Source organism: Mya arenaria, chromosome 2 (assembly GCF_026914265.1).
Source record: "Mya arenaria isolate MELC-2E11 chromosome 2, ASM2691426v1".
Taxonomy (NCBI): Eukaryota; Metazoa; Mollusca; class Bivalvia; order Myida; family Myidae; genus Mya; species Mya arenaria.
In genome coordinates this window covers 60,953,594-60,968,772 of record NC_069123.1, presented here as the reverse complement: position 1 = coordinate 60,968,772, position 15,179 = coordinate 60,953,594, and the positions used below count along the sequence as shown (strand labels likewise).

At 35.6% G+C, this 15,179-nt stretch overlaps 1 pseudogene; it reads left to right on the top strand.

The window, feature by feature from the left end:
* Positions 1–3,812: 3,812 nt before the first annotated feature.
* On the top strand, positions 3,813–6,043 carry LOC128216452 (putative nuclease HARBI1; annotated as a pseudogene).
* The last annotated feature ends 9,136 nt before the right edge of the window (positions 6,044–15,179 follow it).

Genomic DNA, 15,179 nt, shown 5'->3' with positions numbered 1-15,179 from the left:
AAGGGCCCTACCAAGGATAAAGCAACAACCAACTTGACACGCCCTATAACCCCCTAATTCCTAATTCCCAAACTGAAATGCACAATCTACAGTGCTGAATAAATTTTCTGCAAACTAGTTACTCCAATATCAGGTATCTCAACTGTAAAGCAGAGCCTCAGAATGGTAACGACTGATTCAAGTCAATTCCAGAATTTTAACATAGTACCAAGTTGACTGTCAGCAGCTGAAATTTGTTTTGCCACAAATATATTTTTTGATCAATAGCAAAGAAATTACTTAATAAACACTGATGAAAGTAAACTGTAAATACTTCTGCCTTAATTCATTTCCATAATAAATTAAAGCTTGACCATTGTCTACTTAGAATAAATGTATAACACAAAGACAAACTAATACATTAAACATTCCAAAATTATCAAGCATCCTGACAATTCAGTCTTAATAACAAACATTTTACTTGGTTAACCTTCTGTAGGGTTTCACAAAAAAACTAGTCAAGATGAAGACTACATTTTGCTTCTTCTAGCCATTTCTTGTATTGGTCAATGACATTCGAAGGAACAAGCCTAACAGTACAGTCTGTATAATACAATACTTCTACCGTTTCCTTGACACAAACACTTAAAAAGTACTCCAGGGAACAATCTAATATTAGTAGGTCCTCTGTAATTTTATTTTTGAACGACTCATAGTTCTCAAAATCATTCTCTGACATCAATACAAATTCACCCCAACCAGATGCCTGAATTAAAATTTCTTGTCCTTTTCTTTTTTTTAATCTCAATGAAAAACCTCACATGTGAATGGTTAAAAAAGATTGGGGTTGTTTCAGAATGGTCCTGCAAACCTCCTGCCAAAGTTTCGTCCATAGGATCTGAGTTTTCTACTTCAATGTCTTTTCGCAGCTTTTCTTCAACTTCTTCAAGTGAAGGGCATGCCGTTCTTTTAATTTTCACCTGAAATATGTTTAAACATAGACCAAGTATGAACAGTGGTCAGGTTGAGTTGGTTTCTGATTCACATAAATGAAATGAAGGCACCTTCTAAAACATAATACTTGAAGTGAGAACTGTCATCAATACTACTGAATACTATAACCATGTCAATAAAGATTTCATTTAATCAAGTTAAGTTTTGCTTTTACTTTTTAAAAAATAAATAAACAAAACCTCTTAGATCTTTACAACATGATTTCACTGAAAGTGCATTGCTTCTTTGTATTGGTAAGTTTTACAGATATCAAAGTCCTCAGTACTATCAAATCAATTTGTATGTGAAAACAGCGAAATGAAGCACTATATCACTTGTGGTATCCACATTTACAACATTTGTACTGGTTCTATCACTGACATTCACTTTCTTAACAGGTCAAGAAAAAGTAAAACTCAGGATACTTTTCATTATACAGACATTTGTTGAAGAAAATTTCCTCACACATTTTAAATTTGCTTTCAACAAATTTCATGTCTAGATATGAAAAAAGTCAACCATCATCAACAAAGAAACACTAAAGGATCAGGGCATGTGAAACAATCAGTCAAGACACATCATTATGCCTTCGGACTCCACACACTTTGACCAGCCCAATTGCGTTCATACCCCGATAATGACATCAAGCCCGCAATTCATTCCTTAAATAATACCTTGAAGCAATGACCAACATATAATGTGCACATGTTAACAGTTTAAAACAACTTATATTTCTGGTATAGGATATATTCTGAAAACAGTAAACTTACCCGTAAAACTGCAGCCAAATTTGTTTACTTTTGATCAACTGTCTGTGTAAAATTGGGCGCCATTTTATCATTATCGAATGTCCGGGCCACGATGTCATTTTCATCAGACTTTTACGTGTCGTATACTATATAATACTTTGAAATTGATTCATAAATAACGGAACACGAGAAGGTTCAATTGTATGTTTGCTCAACTATTTATATGAACATTAAATTGTGACAAAACAACTTATTTGTACAGTTAAATCAATAAAGATGTTCCCCAAAAACATTACTTGCCGGCCAGCTGGGGGCACAAGCCCTCTGTGACCCCCGGTAGTACAGCCACTGTAGTCATCATATAGAGTCAAATTTCAACGGCCATGTTTTAGGGTCCATTTTTCTTGACATGTTGGTATTCATTTTCTTACAGTTGTTTGTTGCATTACTTATGCACCGGTCACTTGTAACCCCCCCCCCCCAGGTCCGAAAAATAGCGGGGGCTTTGACTTTAATAAAATCCCCGCCAAATGCCCCCGCACTCCAGGGACCCTAGGTAAGGCCCATTCCCCGATATATGTTTGCGAACACAAAACCACCGCATTCACCCGGCACTGCGGAGGGGGGCGTGGTTGCAATTGACTGGTGCATTAGCGGGAAGTGTTCAATCGAGAGTATGCGTCCCGGACATATATGGTAAAATTGGCGACCTGATGTGTTTTGCCTCCTTTAATGACAATTCGAGTCAAATGTAGACACGATATTTCAAATAGTGTGCAGAAATGGTAGAACAAGATAATTATTCAAAACAATGATATAATAGGCGAAGAAGTAATTGTGGCTGAAGATGGCTTACTGTTTCATTAATATTTATAAACCATAGTACATGAGACACCCGTATGTCCTATTTCTGATGAAAAGAATTGTAGGTAGTCGGTTGTCTAGTTAATCATAACGCCGACGGTCACGTGATTGGTAGCCCCGGCCCGTTAAGACGCTCGAATGGGTTTCAAATTAATTTTCCATAAACGGTTGTACTGTTCGACGTACGAAGACAGAAGATCGTCAGTGTCCTCAAGTCGTCAGTTTTTTTCGGTCTCGTTTTCTCTCGCTTGAATTCTTTAAAGTTGTTTGACCCGCCATTATTTGAGAGTGTTTTAAGTCACGCCGGTTGTTTTTTTTATTTAAAATATGTCTGTGTAATCATATGATTTAAAAACACAGAAAGAGACACTCATATTTTAAGTGACGCTAGTAGTTTCTGTTGTTTAAATGTGCTTGGACAACAAGTAAGGACCGTTTTCGGTGCCATCGTCGGTGTGAAAGGGCGAATGTTATGTGCATGCACACTGCCATTGTTACGCCGTAACTCTTATTGACAATGTAACATTTGTCTTACAAAATTGCCCCCCTTTGACTCATAAAGAAAACCGTCGAAGATGTAATAATGAGTTGTACATGGAATGTCATGTATTTGCAATAATATAAGCATCAATAACGATAATGTTTTTAACTCAATAATGATATATTATTCTAATAATTAAATATAACCTGATTATATTATTTTTTTTTTGTTAATTGGCATTTACTGGTATATTACTTTAGGTAAATTATGGGGAACCTGGCAAATAGCCCCCAAGTCAAATAGCCCCCATTTTGGTCAAATAGCCCCCACACTTTTGGTCAAATAGCCCCCACTGCGAAAAAATGGGTCAAAATGCCCACAATTTGATAAAAATGCCCCCATTTTGATCAAATAGCCCCCACTTCTTTTTTAATTTTTAAATTAAATTTGAAGGTAAGTTGTAATATTTTTAAGATATTTGAATATAAGTTGTAATATTTTAAAGATATTTGAATGTATATTTGAAGGTAAGTGGTAATATTTTTAAGATATGTGTATATATATTCGCCTGGGCCCGTATTCACGTACGTGTCTTAGCCTCAAATGTAGACTTAGGACTCAAGACTCAGACTTTGGGCTGTAAAACGGTATTCACTAATGTTTCTGAGATCAAAGTTTGAGTTCAAAGTCTGAGCCTGAGTCTCAAATGTTGAGTCTATAATTTAGAAGCTTTGCAACCTTCAAAGATGGCGGCTGGACATAGAGCTATCGTTAGAGATCGTATGTTTCTGAGGCAAGTGCCACGTCCTCGTGTTTTTCGCGATAGGAGTAACCCTCTGGAGGACCTACGGGAAGAGGAGATATTTGCTCGTTATCGTTTCCGGCCGGATACGATCTACTTCATTGTTGATTTATGCCAGGCAGCTGCCCGGGACACAGGCAGATGTTTCGCATACCTTTGGTGTTGTGCGTTTTAAGCTATCTGCGATTTTTGGCACAGGAGCTTTCCAGTTGACTGTCGGTGACACTGTCAACCTGAGCCAGCCCACAGTAAGCAGAGTTTGCCGCCAGGTTGGACAGGTGCTACATCAGCTTCCCCTCCGGTGATCGTGTCCGTCAAGTGAAGCAGCAGTTCGGTGCCATGGCTGGTATGTAATATCCACTAAATATTCACTTCTTAAGCTTAAACTTTAAAGGAATTACTCAGCTAAAAAATGTTGTTTACGTCACCTCCATGAAGGAGAGTATTCCTAGTGGGACGTAAACCTTGTACCCTGTTATGTAGGTTAACCTAAAAATAGCTCACCTATAGTCTTTTTCACTCTTTCTGTCATGAATACATGTATGTTTATGTTTACCTGGTTTTATGTATACATGTATGAAGTAAGCAATGATAAAAAAGGCTTGACAAGTGATTTTTAAGCATGACAATAACTGATATAAATGAAATTGTGCTGTTTGACATATTCCTTCATTTCAATGCAAATATTACTGTTGATATACTGTAAATATTTTAGTAAAATAAGTTATAATGACATGTACAAGGAGTTCTACATGTATTTCATCAGTATTGAAAGAATTAACTAATATATAAATATTGATAAATGATCCAATTCCTCATTTGATGTAATTAAATGTTCCATGTAAAAGTCTGAGTGTGAATTTCAATACATTACAGTTTTACTATGTTTTTTCAGGAGCCATTGATAGTAACAGATGGTATACAGTTCCTCTTTTCTGAACACCTAAGACTGGGGCCAATAACAAAAAAATCTTACTTAGTCTAAAGTTATACATGATCATGTTTCAGGCTTTCCCAACGTTGTCGGGGTAATTGATTGCACCCATGTTTCGATAAAGAAGCCATCGGCCAATCCAGAGGATTACATTGGGAGGAAAGGAATTCCTACAATAAATGTTCAGGTAAATTGAATTTAATTGAATTGAATGTTATCCATTTTCCAAGATGTTGAATTCATTTACCATAACCATCTTAATCCTTGAGTTTGTACTTAATTATAAAGGTATATTTAACATAACATTTATTGAACTGATTTGAATTATATGTAATTTAGCATTTTTGAAATCACAAATATTAAACTGTGTATATTTCAGGCTGTATGTGATGCCTCATATAGGATTACATCAGCAGTAGTGATGTGGCCAGGGAGGACACACGATGCACGAATCTGGCGCCAATGTGCACTCCGAAGGAGGTTTGAAGACGGTATGACCATGTTGTATATGACTTAATCAATGGATACATTGGTACTGTTAAATGAAACCATATGCCTCCTGTCTAGTTATAGCATGCATTCATACAGATATATATAGGCATACTAGATAAAGAAGTTAAAAACTGGGACAATATGGCTATTTTTTAATTGATATGTTGTGTAGTTGTAACATAATGACACATTTTACCCACAGGTGATATGCATGGGTTTTTACTTGCTGACAGTGGGTATGCCTGTACAAGGTATATGTTAACCCCCTACATGAATCCTGTGGGAGAGGCACAGGCACGTTACAATGGGGCACTGTGTCGCACAAGGGTCACTGTTGAGCAAACCTTTGGAATTTTGAAGCAACGATTTCAGGTATGAATAACATTTACACTTTTTAAAATTTCTCTCTGCTTTATGAATATTATACAGATGTATGACAATGTATTAATTATATAAAATGTAGTAATATAAAGTAATTTGTTCTTGCAATGTGTGTTTTTTCCCAAAAAAATGCATTTCCTTGTTGTCAGGTACTTCGGAGGAAGTTGAATTGTTATCCAGAAAGGGCATGTATGCATATCAGAAACTGCATCACATTGCACAATCTGGGGATCGATCGGAGGGATATCGTTGCTGTTGACCCAATTGAACCCAATGATAACCCCCATTATCATAGAGTTGATGTTGGGGACAACATGGATGGGAGGGCCGCCAGGGAGTACGTGACCAGAATGTACTTTGAGCGATAGGTAAAATCACTTGTAAAACACCATTCATTTTATCAATACATACACATGTAATGTTAAATGTGTTGTGCTTTTCTGGCAGAACATCATAGATGGCAATCATAACCTTTTTTTTATTTCAGGTGCCGAGATCCTGGCGTCTATGTACCCATTAGCTTTTAATCATCCTCTGATGCATGCTAACCTGCTTGTAACATAGCATCAAGATGGACGGTGAATGTGTTGTACACCGTTTAAGTTATTAGCAAGGCAACCTTAGCACAAAAGGACCTTGGGGTTCGGGTTAGGAACGCATGGTTTTCATACAGGACGACCAAGCACTAGTTCGCGGAACATGCATATAAAGTGATAAGTTTAACCTAACAGACTGATTTCCTGTTTTGTTTCTAGTTTTCATTTGAAGTAAGCATATAAATACAACAAAGACATCATTTGATATGTTTCATGTTTTAATTATCTTACCACTATGAACAAGTAACAATGTGGAATGCTTCATATCACAAGTGTTTTCATAAATGAACAGGCCCCAACTTCTCAAGTCTATTATAAAAATGATTAAGTTTATATCACTATTTTTTTTTCCAATAATTTGCATTATATTTACTTTTTAAGAACTTTTATACTTTAGGTATATGCTGTATGTTAATAACATTTAACTATTTATTTTCAATCCAATTCAAATTGAAAGTAGTTTGATAAATTGTGACAAGAGCATAAACTCTTAGAAAGTTAACAATGATGACATTAACAATGCTGTTAACTTAAAACACTTCTTTTCAATACACCATTATAGTACAAACAAGAGCTGTCACAGAGACAGCACGCTCGACTATTCGGCCGCTTTTCAGTATCAGGATTGAAAATATCTGAGGTAGTACGCAAATTTTGACATAAATTCTTAGTCGAAACAGGGGCTTAATTATGTCAAAATGATTGACACAGTTACCTCCTCCTGTGTACATGTTGCGGGCATGATGGTGAACAAGCATGCAAAGTTTCAAAGCTAGATGTCAATGGAGTTTGAAAATATTTCAGATAGTACGAAAACTTTAATGTAAATTCTAATTAGAAAAAGGGGCATAATTTTGTCAAAATGCTTGATAGAGTAACCTCCTCTTGTGTACACATATTTAAGGTGGTACACAAACTATTACAATTTTTTTATCATAAGTGGTTACGCCGACGCTCAGGTGAATAGGATAGCTCTCCTTATTCTTCGAATAGTCGAGTTTAAAACGATGAGGAACAACACTCATATATACACCACAGTTTTAACAAAGCATGTAATTCAAATCATCCATAGGGCTTAGTGTTACAACTAGCTACAATTAAGCAATGAAAGTACAATACATATGCAAACATCACATACAGTTTTAGTTAGGACCGATATCATATCTAATGTACACTTCTACAATATTTGACAACGATCTGTATTATTTGAAACCTAATATTAGTGTTTTATTTTGACTAAATCATTTGTAATGATAATATAAACAACAAAGGTAAGTGACGCTCATGAAAATTGAAAGCCATACTTCCATGGACAGACTTTCATACTTTATAAACGATACTATCTATTGTTCAAATTTCGACAAGAACGCAAGTCATTACCTTAATTCTTATTAATTCACCATGCCATTGTTGACAAAAAAACAAAATCACTTATTGACTGTCCAAATATTGGATAAAATCACCATAAATTCAGATGAAATGTGTTTGTAAATTCCGTTAACATTTCAGACTTTGCATAAAATGACAAACTATCAAAATCAGTTCCAATTAAACAGAGACATCTGGTTTTTTTCATATAACTGATATGTAATGTTCATAACATATGAATAATATGAGTTGAATTTGATATATATCAACTAAAAAAAATACATAGAGTCATTGTTGTATATATGTATATGAAGTCATGCAGTCAAAACACAGGGAAAGCTATCAATAAAAAGTATATACATTTGCATCTATAAAATGATCATTATGAAAATAAGCATTAATATAAATTAACAGTGTCAATCATAAAGAGGATACTTTCTCAAACTCCAGATGAACCTTGTGAATTATAAATGAATGAGAACTGTGTAACAATTGGATATTTGAAAAGTAACAAGCAATACCCTTAACTTAATTGTCTGATGACTTTATGGCACCATACATTTTATAAATTTGATATGTATAAACTATATAGCAAACTACATACCTTATGTCCTTAATAAATAATTACTTCAGCAAACTTTACAAAGAATATTTCATTGGACATGGATGAACAATGATGTGTAACATATATATGAAATGTCATCATCAAACTTAGTGGCATAACATATATGGTTTAAAAACTTTAATAGCACATGAATTTCAGGGCATTACTTAATACAACAAGTACATTTTGACTTGATCAAAAATAAAGTCACCTAAGCCAATCATACATGCAATTCAAGACTGTACAAAGCTTTAAATATTTGAAGATTGATGTAGGATCTCAAAAGTAAGTTTGAAGAAGTTAGCTTAAACAAGTACATCACCTTCAAATATACAATGAAAAATACAGGGACAAGCCTAAAATGTTTCAAAGACAATCTAACAGTGTGCTTGTTACTTTCAAATATCCAATGAATTGGTTGAGCAGAATTATTTATTAAAAGTAAAGGAATCTACAAAAGGATTTCCTGAATGAAACTCAATGGAAGACCTTTGTAAATAATAACTTTTGGCAGCATCAGCCATTTCCTTCACTGAAATAAGTGCATTTTTTTGTTCTAATAATAGGTCCATCTGGAGCTTGATTTTTTTGGTCTCCTCCCTAATCCTCACACGTTCGCTGCATGGGACATGTACGGATCTTGCGATCTGACCGACACCGGCCTGCTAAAAAGATTGCCTCTATATATGTGCACACCGTCCCCAAAACAAATGAAACAGAAGATTAGTGACAGCTGCTTAAGGACCTTATTACTATGTATTAACATATGATAAACATTCTCCATCTGTGTTAATGTATATTGTATTGTGCAATGAGAATGCATAATACAATTTACCATACATTGTAAATGTGTATTTAAAAGATGGGAATAATGTGAAAATTATTTCAAAATAAAAAAAAGTTAAATTATATATTCTTGTAGTTCCTTAATTTTAGAACAAGAATGTTGACCAAACAATAGATCGCAGATTTTTTTATTCAAGTTCAAACATTGATGTTTTAAGCATTTCAGTTTTAGCCTTAAAATGTTAATTTTTGAACGGAAATATGAAAATATGTAAACTGATCTTTTGTCATCAATTCTTTTATCACTGGTTTGCAGATATTTACGCAAAAATGTCTTTCCAAGACAAATTAAAAAAGTTTTCAAAACTGTAAATCTGTGAGAGTGCAGCTTTAAGTTTAATCAATATCAAAATAAAGAAAAACACCAAAAACCAAAAAACTGACTTATGACTTAAAAAGTTTTACATTAAAAATGTCGATTTGATGTAATATATTATTTATAAGATATATTTTAAAACGTTTGTTATTCTTACTTGGTAAAATTTTCAGATTTATTAATATACAAATAATGTTAATTGCACTTCATTTTGTAAAAATGAAGGTTAAAAAGTGTTTTGAATGACAAAAGTATGCATACATACATATAATTTTTTTTAATAAAGTGGGGGCGTTTTTGGGGGGCTATTTGACCAATTTTAAAATGTGAGTGGGGGCTATTTGACCAAAATGGGGGCTTTTTGACTTGGGGTCTATTTGACTTGGGGGCTATTTGACTAGGAAGCAAATTATGCAGATGGAAAATCGACCGTTTAAATTACAAAGTGGTCCGAAGTGTCAATGATATCTGCTTATAAGGCGTTAAAGTCAGACAGAATGAGCAGCTCTGCGAGTGAAACAGGTAACCCGTCCCAAAAATGGCACATTCGGAACTCCTCGGCCATTTTTTCAAAAACAACCTCGGATGTATGCCGGTACATCTGTTGAAGTAGTCCGTATTTTTTGAATAAAAGCATTAATTAAATGTAGTGTTTAAGAGTTGTATTCATTGCTCTCAGTTTAAATTGATTGCCAGTGAAGTGTATTATTGCAAACATAATTACGATTCCCAAGAGTTAAGTCATAAATTTTAACTACTAAATAAGATTACTACGCGATCTATTTGCAGCGGACTTAAACGTACCACTTTTTAAGTATGTAAACCGTCCATGTACATCCGAGGTTGTTTTTGAAAAAATGGCCGAGGAGCTCCGAATGAAAAATGGCATTGTCGGATAGAATTAACGGTAAAGTTCCTCTTCAAGCAAAACTGGGTGTGAAAACAGCCCTAACTGATGGCGAAGAATCTGCACTTTGTAGCTACGTATATCATACATGGCCAACCGCGGATTTCTTCTTTCCGTCAAACAATTATTAGTCTTCGCTCGGTGTAACGCTGAGGAGAACGGTAAAAGAATGTATTCACTGAAATTGGACCGTCAAGGAAATGGTGGAAGGGCTTTTAACACAAGGCATCCTGATCTTGGGCTGCGCAGGACTGACGCATTGGACAGGGGTAGGGCTAGTTTAGGCAGTGTATAAAACCTTTAAGAGTACTTTACTTAACCTGAGGATACACTTGATAGCAACAACATTTACGTCATACCTGAGCGCATATATAATTGGGACGAAGCAGCCCTTATTTAAAAAAAAGTCTGCAGGTCAAATATGTGATTATACCTACCTGAATGAAACATGCCCAGCGGCGACAAACGAGCATATTTCTGTGCACTGCTGTTTAAATGCTGCTGCGAACGCTATCCCTAATGATCATTTTCACAAATACCCTTCCCGGAGGTGCACACCATCGCAAGGGTCCTGTAAATTTAATAACGTATGCTCTGACAGCGGGTTTATGGATCAAAATCTGTTCTTCCAGTGGTTTGAAAAAAAATCCCTGCAACTACATTGTGGGGGAACGTGCACCTGATATAGCTAAAAAGTGATAAATCGATAAGCGTTTGATTTTGACACATGGAAAGTTTTCTATCATATTTTGTATTTTATGGTTATATATTTATCAAAATCGAAGAGTTTTGAATATTTTGCTCCTGTGCAATATACGACTATGATGGAAATGTGTCTCCTCTTTTGTCTAATAGCCCAATTCTCGCCGAAAGTGGTATGATCGCTCACAAATGTTAATTTATGTGCTACGATTTCAAACATAAATCAACAAATTGAAAATAAGCATAAAAACTGAATCGAGCGATTTCATTGTAATTACATTATCTACTAATGTGTAAGATATCCATACGACATGTTTTGTTGTTACGGAGATATTCATAATTTTTGATGCCCTGGCGATGTACTGGGGATAGATGAAGCAAATAAAAAAACTGCACAGGGGATAACTATTAAGTGGATAGTAACGATGTATTTAGAATAACGAGACTGTGATAATGATTACGGCCTTTTACCTGTACGCGAGCTCGAGGGAAATTGTTTGATGTTGTCCATATCGAAGGATGAGAGTAAAAAAGTGTTGCTGTTTTTTGTATCGGTATGTACCTAAAACTGTTTCATTCATACAGATTAGTTAACCATGATGTGTTTTTCACAAGCATCAACGTTCGAGTCGCAAATATCTAAATATTTGAAATACGCCGGTAATCTGATTTATTGAGGAACACAAAACAAATGGCCGTAGAATTTATGTGGTGTTTGCTATTCATACATATGGTATTGCTTTGTAAATCAAGAAGGTGCGTATTTGCACACAGAAAGTCATCAGTAGGGAATGAGATATTGTGATCAAATTTGGAACACGTGAAGCTTTTTTCTAAGCTTGGGTCGATGTTGCTATTACTTAGAACAGCATAATGGTCTCTGCTCGTTCACTTCATTGAGAAAGTATGTTGTGTGACCAACCCTGATATTTAAGCAACTTGCATATATACGTTCATTTAGGAGAGCATGGATCAAACTCATTGTTAACTTAAGTTTGCTAAATGATTTCTTATCAAATTGTACTATCACTTTTTGCAGATTATGTGAAAGTTCGAAATAGACATACATGTATATTGTATATTAACAGTGTTACTATCAATTTTTGTCTCATTTTACATGTTATCATCAGGACACATTTCTCAACTTTGAAACTATCCTCATGTCATAATACGGCTATCCCCAGTACAGTACTGTGAACATGTTTAAGGGCATATCTTTAACAGTTACATTGCCAGTTCTTACAATAAAAAAAGTTGAGCTTATGCTTGTGAAATCCTTCAATTCAGATTTTTTTCTTTTTTCGATATATTTCCTAAAAACAACAATTACTTGTCGAAATTCTGTAAGTTTTGAGGTGATCATCTCAGATTTGAAGAAACATTTTTCGAGGTCTGCTAAATCGTGAGCACTTTAAAGTACACCATAGGCCATATTTAGCATTCAGCTATTAGTTCAAACACGTGCTTCATTTGTGGATACCTTAGATAAGCGTTAACACAGCAAGATCAAAGAAAAACAACTGCATAATTGTCTGTTTACTTATCACTTTTTGAGCTATATCCGGTGTCCGTTCCCACACAATGAACTAGCAGTACCACAACGCCCGGTTATTTATCCAAGACGTCGTCCCATGTAAGCGTGCCTCTTATACGGTCCACAGTAGCAAATGCTGTCATCTTACTATGTCTGCCATCATATGTCTGTCATCAAAATCAACAAACATTTCTCAGTCATTGGATGTTGCCGTCTATCGCACAATGAAAATTGAAACATCAAAAGTCGTGAGTCGGGCTAAAATGGTAAAATCTGATCTTTGGATTTCAAAGAAACATGTCAGTGCCATCTTCAATGTCATTTTTGAGAAAAGTTTTTTTATGAATTGTATCATCGAGGGGTTCAAAAAGTATGGACTCTAACCGTTTGACCCAGATGCTGTAGACAACACACTACTGCTACGGGCATGCACTGAAGTTGATCCATGTTCAATCGATCTTGCTACAGAACCATCGGAAAGCGGTGTTTCAAAGTGGAAGTAAGTTGCACTACTAATGATTCGTATGAAGTCGCAGAAGTGTCATTCTCATCATGTGTTCAATGTCTAGACGTTTCAATGAGCGACCAGGTTCTGTTGGAAGTGGGGTTTTCTGTTGTGACGACAAAATACTCACACTTGAATCAACATATGTAGCTACCAGCACTTCACCGGATATTGAAATGAACCTTGAAAACACTACGTGTCCACCTAAACTCGCGATAGCGGCTACTGAGTGCACATTTACCACTCGTTAAAAAAAGAAAATTTAATCAATGTTACACGTTGAACGTTGATTTGAATGAAATAACATATAAGACTAAGTGGCGCCAACTAAAACAGAAAATGCTTGCATCTTCTCTTGATATTCACCAAAGTTCTCAATCCATGATAACTTCTGTCGCCCCTAGCCAATCAGGTTCAGCGTCCCTCGTCAGTTCGCCACTAACGGCTGCTATACACCCGCCATACACCCGCCACCAACGTCTGTTATCAGTCCGCCGCCAGCACTACCACCAGCGTCGACCCCCGTGATAAATCATCACCTGGTCAAGGTAGGGTTGATCAACAAGACCTTGTAATTGTGCTTATTGTACTTACGCCATCACAAAAATCAATGAAAATGAGTAGACTTGGAAAATCAAGGATGTACAGCAGGATTTCGAAGAGAAGGAAAACAATTGACATGACGACTTGAGGATATATTGACGAGCTTAAGTGCTCACTCATAACGACTATAAGTTCCATGAGCCGAATGGTCGTCAGGTCAACCCCTGCTGTATACATGACACGATTGCTTATTGAATAGGTGGTGTATACTTAAATGCAGTTAAGATGGCAATTTATCGATAAACAGCCAAGGTAGGTAGCTCAATGATATCAAATGCAACTCATAAACGCATCACGACGCATCGTTTATGACCAGCCATATCTTCAGAAACTCAAATATTTGAAGAGCTCCTCAAATAATTAGAGATCTCTTCAATTCAATTAAAGAGGGCTCCCATCCAATTTTTAGATAGCATCAACGAATTGTAGACCTCTCCAAATCATTTGGAGAGCTCTGCAATACAATGGAGATACGACGATAATGAAGCCTATAATCTTATTCAAACCTATGTATTAATATCATATTATGATCTTGGATCTTTTTAGGTCTTTTGTTTGTCAGTATTTATTGCAATTGTGGTACATTTCAGCTTGGTCATTTCTCAAAGAAGTTGTAGGTCTTAAATGTGCCTACGCCACTGGGCACCAAACTAAAACTTCTTACGTCACGCCTTCATGGTATTCTTAGTATTGCATAGGGTAATTCTGTCTTAGTTACCAACAATGGTTAATAGCTCTTAATGCCGAAAGCCTGGTTCATTAGTTTATTATTTTCTTTACATTATAACATGTATACCCATCTCTATTCACGTGTATGCAATGTGTGGAAGGGATAACAAGAATATTTACATAATTGAAGTACTTATTGTAGCAAATGCAATTTTACGGTCAATGTGGAAAAAACTAAGACAATGTTTTTTTTAGAAAAGGTGGGCGCATAGGTTGACATGATATGCACTTTTAAGTAAATTAAATAATAATTATAGACAAGTATTTGTTTGATTTAGGTTAATGTGACCATTGATGATCAGAACATTGACTACTGCTTATTTGAATGCTCCTTGTGCACTGCACTAGTCATTCGTTATGTTAAACACGAGCTATGATGCTAACAAGCCCGAGTTGAATTTCCACTGGGTTTCAAATTGTATAAAACAAAACAAAACATACGCTACAATATCATGACCACTAAACGCCAGCTCCACCACTTATCGGTGGTGGAAATAAAATGAGATGTCGACACATCCGTAGTGCAGCTATGCCTTGTGCTTAATTCTATACACGTGAGTATGATCTATATTTAATTTGATAATTTAATAATAAACGGGCATATTTATAAACTCGGAGAATGCGGTACCGTGCAAGATCACTTTTACTGCAGGTTGGCTACGATTTCGTTTCAATTTTGGGCGAACTGTGGTTTCAGGAGCTTTTCTCCCGAATCGGACATTGTTCAAGTTCATATTTTGAGATCGGCTAGCATTTCAAGTACACTTGGTTGCTTACCCACACCGTAAGTGAAC